This window comes from Piliocolobus tephrosceles, chromosome 18 (genome assembly GCF_002776525.5).
Source record: "Piliocolobus tephrosceles isolate RC106 chromosome 18, ASM277652v3, whole genome shotgun sequence".
NCBI lineage: Eukaryota > Metazoa > Chordata > Mammalia > Primates > Cercopithecidae > Piliocolobus > Piliocolobus tephrosceles.
The window spans coordinates 64,602,491-64,613,295 of NC_045451.1; the positions used below are offsets into that span (position 1 = coordinate 64,602,491).

At 40.4% G+C, this 10,805-nt stretch overlaps 1 protein-coding gene across 1 annotated transcript in view; it reads right to left on the bottom strand.

Annotated features, from left to right (window-relative positions):
• Positions 1 to 10,805, bottom strand: part of DLGAP1 (DLG associated protein 1) — a 976,217-nt gene that overhangs the window by 246,981 nt on the left and 718,431 nt on the right. The gene's annotated exons all lie outside the window — the stretch shown is intronic.

Sequence of the window (10,805 nt, forward strand, 5' to 3'; positions counted from 1 at the left end):
CTTCCTTCCTTCCTTCCTTCCTTCCTTCCTTCCTTCCTTCCTTCCTTTCCTTTCCTTTCCTTTCCTTTCCTTTCCTTTCCCTCCCTCTCTCCCTCCCTCCTTCCTTCCTTCCAATCTTTAACTGTCTAATACAGTTGAGATTGAACTTCGTGAACAAAACTTACACCTTAGCCATTAAAAAGGCATACCTCTCAATCTTTATATGTAAACACAAGTCACTACACACTTTGTACTCTTTGGATTTATTCTAGGATGCATTGTAAAATTACAGAAGTAGAAAATGCTAATTGCAAATAGCCAAGCTATACAGATATGCACAAAGTAGAAGGTGGGTCCCCCTTTCTCTCCTTGTTCCTGTATGTAGACTTACATACCCTTAAAAGAACTACTCATAGCAGTCTGGGGTATATTCTTCCTCAGTCTTTCCATTCATATATAATCAATTTAATGTTCGTTATTTTATTTTATTTTTTGAGACAGAGTCTCGCTCTGTCATACAGGCTGGAGTGCAGTGGTGTGATCTTGGCTCACTGCAGCCTCTGCCTCCTGGGTTCAAGCAATTCTCGTGCCTCAGCCCCTGAATAGCTGAAACAACAGGCACACGTCACCATGCCCAGCTAATTTTTGTACTTTTTGTAGAGATGGGGTTTTTCTGTATTGGCCAGGTTGGTCTTGAACTCCTGGCCTCAAGTAACGTGCCTGCCTCGGCCTCCCAAAGTGTTGGGATTAAAGGCATGCGCCACTGTGCCTGGCCAGTGTTAGTTATTTTTAAAGTTTGTTTTCACATAGGATTAGTGTGATTTTTCTTTCTTTATTAGATTTCTTTAATTTTGGCTGTAACATTGTTCCTAATTAAATCAATTAAAGTTGATAGGGAAAAAGATATATGCCTCCATAGCTGCTATTATTTATCATCCTAGCCAGTGAAATTAGAAAATTTTTAAAAATAAGTAATGTAAATATTTTAAAGAGATAAGTTTTGAGTATTTATAGATTATGCAATCAATTATCTGTAAATTAAGAGAAAATCAACTGAAAAACCATGAGAGCTTTTAAGGGAAATCCTCAAGGTAGCTAGATATAAGGTAACAATACATAAATTAACAGCTTTTCCGTGTAACATCAAATAAAATTTTAACGAAAAAATTCCCTTTAAAATTGCAAAACATAAAATACACAGAAATTACAAAAAAGAAACACATCAGAATTTTATGAAGAAAATGATAAAATTTATGGAAGGCAATAAATAAGTGCTAAATTAATGCGAAAAACCTCCACAACAACCTTCCTGTAAAAAAACTTAAATTTTCCCTAAATTTATCTATAAATTTAAGGTAGTCGCAACAAAAATCTCCATATAAATTTTACCTGTTTTCTATTTTTGAGATGGAGTCTCACTCTGTCGCCCAGGCTGGAGTGCAGTGGTGTGATCTCGGCTCACTGCAATCTCCACCTCCTGGGTTCAAGCGATTCTCCTGCCTCAGCCTCCCGAGTAGCTGGGATGACACGCGCACGCCACTACAGCTGGCTAATTTTTGTATTTTATTAAAGATGGGGTTTCACATGTTGGCCTGGCTGGTCTCAAACTCCTCAAGTGACCTCAAGTGATCTGCCCACCTTGGCCTCCCCAAGTGCTGGGATTACAGGCATAAGCCACTGCCCCATAAATCTCCAAAGAAATTTTACTCAAATGTAACAAACTTATTTTAAAGTTTATATGAGGTTCGGAGCAGCATTATTCATAACAAACAAAAGGTGGAAGCAACCCGAATGTCTATCTAATGCTGAAGAGACGAAATGTGGTAAAAGAACTATTTGGCTAAAGAAAGGAATGAAGTATTGACACATGCTACAATATAGATCTTTGAGAGCATCATGCTAAGTGAAAGAAGCCACATATTACAAAAGGTCACATATTACATGATTCCACTTACATGAAATGTCCAGAATAGGCAAATTGCTAAAGACAGAAAGTAGATGAGTGGTTGACTAGAGCTGGGTGGGGAAAGCACAGGAAGATGGTACCATTAGGAAGTGATATCTAAAGAGTATGGAGTTTCTCTTTGCAGTGATAAAAAGGTTCTAAAATTAGTTATAGTGTTGGTTGCACAACTCTGTGAATATACCAAAATCATTAAATTGTACACTTGAAAAGGGTGAATTATACGGTATGTGTATTATATTTCAACAAAGCTGTTGTAAAAAATTACATGAGTCCTCAAAATAATCAGATTTTCTTATGAAGGGAGTTTAGAGGGTAGACTAAACTGGGCAACACTAGAGAAAGAAAGCCAGTCAAGGTGGTTGCAACGTTGCTATAATCTAAACAAGGGAAAAGGGCTCAGTTAAGTATTAGTGGTAGTAGAGAGGAAGAGACAGATTTGAGAATCCACATGAAAATTAAATGCGGATGATGAGTAAGGAGGTCTAAAGGTTCTAAGAAGAGCCAGAAAATAAAAATAAATAAAAAACAAGGGGAGGAATGCCCTTTATCAGATCTAAGCTATATTTTATATTTTATTTTTATTTATTTTTTGAGATGTAGTCTCACTTTATTGCCCAAGCTGGAGTGCACTGGTGTGATCTCGGCTCACTGCAGTCTCTGCCTCCTGGGTTCAAGTCATTCTCCTGCCTCAGCCTCCAGAGCAGCTGGGATTACAGGCACATGCCACCAAGCCCAGCTAATTTTTGTATTTTTGTAGAGAAGGGGTTTCACCATGTTCGCCAGGCTGGTCTCGAACTCCTGACCTCAAGTGATCTGCCCACCTCGGCCTCCCGAAGTGCTGGGATTATAGGCGTTTGCCACCACACCTGGCCTCAGCTATACTTTATAGCTGCAATGATGAAAAAGGGTCGTGTTTGTAAAGGAAATCGGTAGAATAAAATAAGGACTCCAGAAACAGGACTAAGTATGTATTTGAACATAATATATTGCAAACGTGGCAGTTGGACTAGGCAAGGAAAAGATCAAGTATTTAACAAGGGAGTTAGACCCTTTTTGCATCCACTTGGGGAAAAATGAATTCCTACTAAGCATACAGATTAAAAATAATATTTTAAAAACGTAAAGCTCTCCAATATAATATAGATTATATTTTATAATCTCAATTTCTATACTTGAACAATTTAAAGAGAAATTTATCAACATTTTATGAATTAAAAAAACCTATAAAGCCTTATGGAAGGCAATAAGGAAGGCCTAAAGAAATGCAAAGCAATATGGTAGACAAAGACTTTAGAAGCATCATGGTAAACTTGGATGCCATAAAGAGAAAGGTTAATGAATGGAAGTACATAAAAATTTAAAACTTTTGTTCAGCCAAAGATCCTGTCAACGATGTTAAGAAAAATAGTCATTGAGTATGAGAACATATTTGCAACACTAAGCAGCAAAAAGAGTTCACATGCATAATATTTAAGTTCGTAAGATGAATAAAAAATATGCAATCAACACAATGAAAAATGGTCAAAGCCTATAAAGAGGGAATCATAAGAAAATAAATATATAAATTCACAGGAAAGCAACTTTATATATCACCAAGCATATGACAAAATGCTCAATCTCACTAGTAATTAGAGAAATGTGGATTTTAAAAAACATACATTTACACATTACATTCATGTACATCCATCTCGATGTCCTCAAATTATAAAGATATTCCCTATATTCTAAGTATCCTCTTAGTAGCAATGTATACGATTGCATCTATTCTCAAAGCTTGTATGGAATTACTTATATATAATAGCCCAAAACTATTCTTAATAATACTAAACCCTGAGAATGTGATAAGCAACCACTTTTTGCAGCTGCACTGAGGGAGAAACCAAATTAAGACAGATCTAGAATATAACATCAACAGTAAATCTCTTATTGCATTTTACTGTTACAAAAGATAAACTAGGCCAGGTGCAGTGTGGCTCACACCTGTAATCCTAGCACTTTGGGAGGCCTAAGTGGAAGGATCACTTGAACCCAGACCAGCCTGGGCAACACAGTGAGGCCCTGTCTCTATATTTTAATATAAAAAAAGTAAAAGAAAAAAATTGTTCTAGAAATGTGCCCTTTGGATCCTTCAAGTAGTGGTCAAACATGAAAATAGCTTTGCCAGGTCAAGGTAATATTTTCCATGTGTTATGTGCTATTATGGTGATTCTGACTGCGTTGCTTTATAACACCAATGCCAAAAATTTCAACCAACAAACTGAAAAATTCATTTTCCTTTTAAGATCTTTTTTTTTCTTTTTTTTTTAAGAAAAAGAGAGCCATAGCTGGAAGCATTTATAACCTAAAGTTCACTTCTCCTTAGAACTTGCGCACTAGATGACAAATGTGTTTCTTTGGCTGTTTTGCAACCTGACCCAGAGCAATAATATTGCCAACATAAATGATGATGCTATTCCAAATGTTATCAGGGCAGTGACGGGAGTGGCTGTTTCATAAATGGTGTATATTCAAAGAAGAAGTGAAAGTCCGGCGTTTTGAAAAATGAGTGTCTGCTGGCTGAGATGGCGAAACGAGGCATCATTGCAGCAATCATTCACTCTGGCCACTCGTTACGAAATAAGGCATAATTCCCAAATTTCAAAGTGAAACATCATTCAGAAGGAATTGAATGGTTCTTCTTTGGTGAGTCATTCTTCATAAAACAATGCATATATTAATAACACACAAAATATAAGGAAAGGAACTATTTTATCTTGTCCACTTACAGAACAGAGCCTTCTGCTATCAATATAAAGGTTACTGTATGCCCATGTGCTCCGGATGCAGAAACACTCATTAAAGAAACACGAAAATAGTACATTGATGACTTTATCTTCACCTCAAAAGAAAGTTGATCTGCTCAGAAGAAAGAGAGTGTGCATATTCAGAAACATTAACTCTCTCATGTTAGATGAATTATTTTCGACGTTGGTCTAATGAAATGACGCTCTTCTTTTCCCACTCTTCTGCCTAAATTACTTATGCTAAGTTAACTTTTCCTACCTTATCAGAACTAAAGTGAGATCTTGATTTTGTTGGGCTGGTAGGTCCCATTCATTATCATGTCTTTTTTTTTTTTTGAGACGGAGTCTTGCTCTGTCGCCCGGGCTGGAGTGCAGTGGCCGGATCTCAGCTCACTGCAAGCTCCGCCTCCCGGGTTCACGCCATTCTCCTGCCTCAGCCTCCGGAGTAGCTGGGACTACAGGCGCCCGCCACCTCGCCCGGCTAGTTTTTTGTATTTTTTAGTAGAGACGGGGTTTCACAGTGTTAGCCAGGATGGTCTCGATCTCCTGACCTCATGATCCGCCCGTCTCGGCCTCCCAAAGTGCTGGGATTACAGGCTTGAGCCACCGCGCCCGGCCTTCATTATCATGTCTTTAAAGTACAAGCAATGATGGGAAGTTCTTAGGTGACAGTGAGCCAACCACACAAACAAGCTTGACCCTTTGTATTTGGAAGGCTGCCACTGCAAAGAAGAGCATGTGCTGTAATCGTCAGACCACAAAGCTTTAAACCAATGTCTCAAAAGACAAAATGACTAACTTTGTAACATATTACTGAAAATAACTTCAGATGGTTGGGATGTTTTTTTCCCTCAAAGAAGGATATGCTTCCAGGTTATTGAGTCCAATGGGAGAACTTTTGGAGGTGATGGACCATCTTATGGAGCCATCTGCACCCTAAGTTTTGTTCATTTTCACGTCGTCTTCTCTCTGACTTACAAAAGTATTGGAATATTAGGCTCTTCCAAGGGACCCAGAGGAAACATTTTATGGCCTCAGGAGGTTAATCTAATTTTACTGTATTTCAAAAATGAAAGTCTTTGGCCTTGGTCATGACACTTTTATCAAATCATACTCATAAACATTAATGGCTTGAACCGATAGGCTTTGATCCCTTGGGCTTTGGTGTGGAAAATGGTACTTAGTAAGTGACAGTTCTCTGTTTAACTAGTTTAAGGGAATCAAACACAGGGCATTTTACTAGTCAATCTGCTTTGGTAAAACGAAGCCTTTCTTTTCAGTAACCTTACCTATAATGGCTTTATAATCCCTATAGAAGTGTAACTTTCATTCAAGTTGTTTACTTTTGTAGTTGCCTCTTGAGTTATTTCTACTTTATAATAATACCTCACATTTGTTACCATTTATCCAATGCCTGGCTACCGTTAATATTACCTTATAGATAAAGAAACTGTGACTTTGAGAGATCATATCGTGTTGAAGGTAATTCCAATGGAAGCTTGGCCTGTTAACGTCCACATTCCTATTCTGTCTTCTCCTCCTCATCCTCCTCCTCTTTTTTTTTTTTTTTTTTTGACAGAGTCTCACTCTGTTGCCCAGGCTGGAGTGCAGTGGTGTAGTCTCAGCTCACTGCAACCTCTGCTTCCTGGGTTAAAGTGATTCTCCTGCCTCAGCCTCCCAAGTAGCTGGGATTACAGGCGGGTGCCACCACGCCCAGCTAATTTTTTTTGTATTTTTAGTAGAGAGGGGGTTTCACCATTTTGGTCAGATTGGTCTTGAACTCATGACCTCAAGTGATCTGCCTGCCTGGGCCTCCCAAAGTGCTGGGATTATAGGGGCGAGGCACTGCGCCTGGTCAACATCTTCTATGTCTTGGGGAATCCAGCCTGGATTCTCATTTGGGTTCCCCTTCCTCTAACTTGCCCTTACATGCTTTTATTCCCTAATACTTTATAATTGTTTCTATTCAGTTTTTATTGTACATTCTGTTTATGGACAATCTCATCTCCTCAAAGGCTTCTATTACCAACTTTATGCTAGCCACTCCCAAATCTATCTGTAGTCTAGAGATCTCCTAAACTTCAAAACTGAAGTTTTAAGTAACTACTGTACATTTCTATCCAGATGTTCCACAAGTACCAAAAAATTGTCATGAACCCCAAATGAACACATACCTTTCTCCTCAAATTTTCTTGTTTTTTAAATCCACACTGAGATGAATACCCAGTCAACTAACCTAGAAATTCAGAAATTTATCCTGTCTCTTTTTGTTAACTGTCTAAACCTAGTCAATCATCATATTTTCTTGTTTCTACTTCCTATATACATTTAAATTTGGTTTCTTTTCTCTCTTTCCTTATTTCCAACTTTTTGGATTTGGGGGTGCATGTGCAGGTTTACTACATGAGTATATTGTGTGTGATACTGAGGTTTTGGGGTATGATTGATCTTATCATGCAGGTAGTAAGCAAAGTACCCAACAGTTAGTCTTTTGGCGCTTGTCCCCCTCCCTCCATCCCCTCCCTAGTAGTCCCCAGAGTCTGTTGTTGCCATCTTTATGTCTGTGTGTACCCACTGTTTAGCTCCCATTTATAAGTGAGAACATGTGGCATTGGGTTTTTGGTTCCTGTGTTAATTTGCCTCAGATACTGGCTTCCAGCTGCACCCATGTTGCTGTGAAGGACATGATCTCATTGCTTGTTATGGCTGTGTAGTATTCCAGGGTATGTATGCACCATATTTCTTTATCCAATCCACAGCTGATGGGCATCTAGGTTGATTCCATGTCTTTGCTATTGTGAACAGTGCTGTAATAAACATACATATGCATGTGTCCTTTTGGTAGAAGGATTTATTTTCCTTTGGATATCTACCTGGTAGTGGGATTGCTGGGTCGAATGGTAGATCCATATTCAGTTCTTGCCTCTCTCTCCTTCAGTACTTCTTGCTCTACTGCTTTCAGTCCAGGCTTCACCTTGATTCTCCTAACCATGCTCCTATCATGAGTCTTGTACCCTTGAATGCATCTCTCTTGTCCTGCTAGTTACTTCGACACTCTCTTCCGTAGGCTCCTTGGGTGAATCCTGTTAACCGCAGGAGAAACTCTAAACTCTTTACTTGCTTTCCAGTCTCCTCATTGGCTGTTTCCCCACATGATGATGCACGCCCTCGCAAGCTTCATCTTTGCACACGCTGTTTCTAAGGCTTGGAAGGCTCTCCTTTCTCCACTTTCCATCTACCAAACTCTTCAACTCATTTCAGCAGGTTACTGGGTGTCAGAACCTCTATTTAGGTCATTTCCCTTCAGAAGGCTTCCTTTGTTCTTCCCAGACTAAAGTCCTCCATCTGTACCCCTCCAGTGGCTTTTATACTCCTCTGTTACACACTTTTTTCCATTGCTGTAATTAATATTTGGTTACATGTTTGTGTACTCTTCAGATTTTTGAGCTCTTAGAAGCAGAATCAATATTTCATTGATTTTTGTTATACAGTGGTACACTGGCACTTAAATGTTTTACTTTAATTACCACTAATAACCCCTAACACTTGAGTGCTTTCTTTATGCCAAGCACTATCTTTAAATCATCTCATGAAATGGATGAGTAAATAAATAAATGAAGAGGGTAACTCAGTTGATGATTATTCTAGACCTAAAATAGTTTGCTGTAAAAAATTTTTCTTTTCCTTTCTTTTTTCTTTTTGAGTCAGGGTCTCACTCTGCTGCCCAGGCTGGAGTGCAATGGTGCAATCACAGCTCACTGAGACCTCGAACTCCCGGGCTCCAGCAATCCTCCCACTTCAGTCTCCTGAGTAGCTGGGACCACAGGTGTGTGTCACTACACCTGGCTAATTAAATTTTTTTGTTGTTGTTATGTTGCCCTGGCTGGTCTCGAACTCCTGGTCCCAAGTGATCCTCCTGTGCCCCGACAAATTTTTATTTTTTAACTTATAAAGACCTCGTAAAGCTTTTTTTTTTCCTGAGATGGCGTCTCACTCTGTTGCCCAGGCTGGAGTGCAGTGGCACAATCTTGGCTCACTGCAACCTCTGCCTCCCAGGTTCAAGTGATTCTTCTGCCTCAGCCTCCCGAGTAGCTGGGATTACAGGCATGTGCCACCATGCCTGGATAATTTTTGTATTTTTAGTAGACAAGCGGTTTCACCATATTGGGCAGGCTGGTCTCCTGACCTCGTGATCTGTCTGCCTTGGCCTCCCAAAGTGCTGGGATTACAGGTGTGAGCCACTGTGCTCGGCCTTCTTCTTCTTCTTTTTTTTTCAAATGAGACAGAGTCTTAATCTGTCACCCAGGCCAGAGTGCAGTGGCACGATCTCGACTCACTGCAACCTCTGCTGCCCCGGTTCAAGTGATTCTCCTACCTCAACCTCCTAAGTAGCTGGGATTACAAGCATGTGCCACCACACCCAGCTGATTTTTATGTTTTTAGTGGAGACAGGGTTTCATCACGTTGGCCAGGCTGGTCTCGAACTCCTGACTTCAAGTGATCCGCCCGCCTCAGCCTCCCAAAGGGTTGAGATTACACGTGTGAGCCACCACGGCCGACTCATCAATTTCTATTGTGATATAATTTATATACAGTACCATAAAAGTCACCCTTTTCAGTGATTTTTAGTATATTCATAGAGTTATGCAACCATAATTACTACCGAATTCTAGAACATTTTCATTATCCCCCTCCAATCTTATGCCCTTTATAGTCACTCTCCATTCTTCCCGAGCCCAAATCCCTCATCTACCCGTTGTCTCTATGCCTTTGCCTGTTCCGGACACTTCATGTACATGGAGTCATATAATCTGTGGCCTTTGGTATCTGTCTTCTTTAACTTAGCATGATATTTTCTTTCCTCCCTCCCTCCCGCCCTCCCTCCTTCCCTGACTTCCTTTCCTTCTCTCTTTCTCTCTCTTTCTTCTCTCTCTCTCTCTCTAGTCTCTTTCTCTCTCTCCCCCTCTCCCCTCCCCTTTGTCTCTTTCTTTCTTTTTTCAGATGGGTTCTCACTCTGCTGCCCAGGAGTGTAGTGACATGACCACAGCTCACTGCAGCTTCCAACTCCTGGGTTTAAACAATCCTCCTACCTCAGCTCCCATGTAGTTGGGACTACATGTAGGTGCAAGCCACTGCACCCATCCCTAGCATGATGTTTTCAAGGTTCATTCATGTTGTAGCATGTGTCAGTACTTCATTCCTTTGTATAGCTGAATAGTATTGTACTGTATGAATATATACTACAGTCTGTCCATTCATCAGTTGATGGGCAGTTGACTTGTTTTTATTTTTTGGCTATTATGAATAATGCTGTAATACACAATCATGTAAAAGTTTTTGTGTCAGCACATAAAAATTTTATAGGAAAACATTTGAGATAAATGAGCAAGAAATTTTACATAGGGGGGTGGGACTTCTGGAATGACAGAGAGGAATTAGGTTAACATATTGGCAAACCTGTTAAAATCAACCATTCCTGAACTAAGTAACCGAAGGCAGAGAACAAACAAACTCATTTATCCAAGAAAAACTACTGATTTTAGACAAAAACAATGGGTTCTTTGGAGATTTAACTTGGGGATATGCACAGTCCCCTGCCCCCCGGCTCTGGCATACTAGCTGTGAACAGATGGCAGCCTTGTAGCCAACAGAGGGGACACACCCGTTTGGAGCACTGTTGAAACCACCATCTCCAGTGGACAGTTAATATCTTTACTGGTCTCACAGCTCCCCTCGAAAGCCCGGATCCCAGGGCATTGGAACTATTTGATCTGATTGGAAGCTCTGTTCTGTGGAAAAGCCCTATCCCCAGGTTGTTATTGAAAACAATAGCCTGAGGCCGGGCGCGGTGGCTCAAGCCTGTAATCCCAGCACTTTGGGAGGCCGAGACGGGCGGATCACGAGGTCAGGAGATCGAGACCATCCTGGCTAACACGGTGAAACCCCGTCTCTACTAAAAAATACAAAAACTGGCCGGGCGAGGTGGCGGGCACCTGTAGTCCCAGCTACTCGGGAGGCTGAGGCAGGAGATTGGCCTAAACCCGGGAGGCGGAGCTTGCAGTGAGCTGAGATCCGGC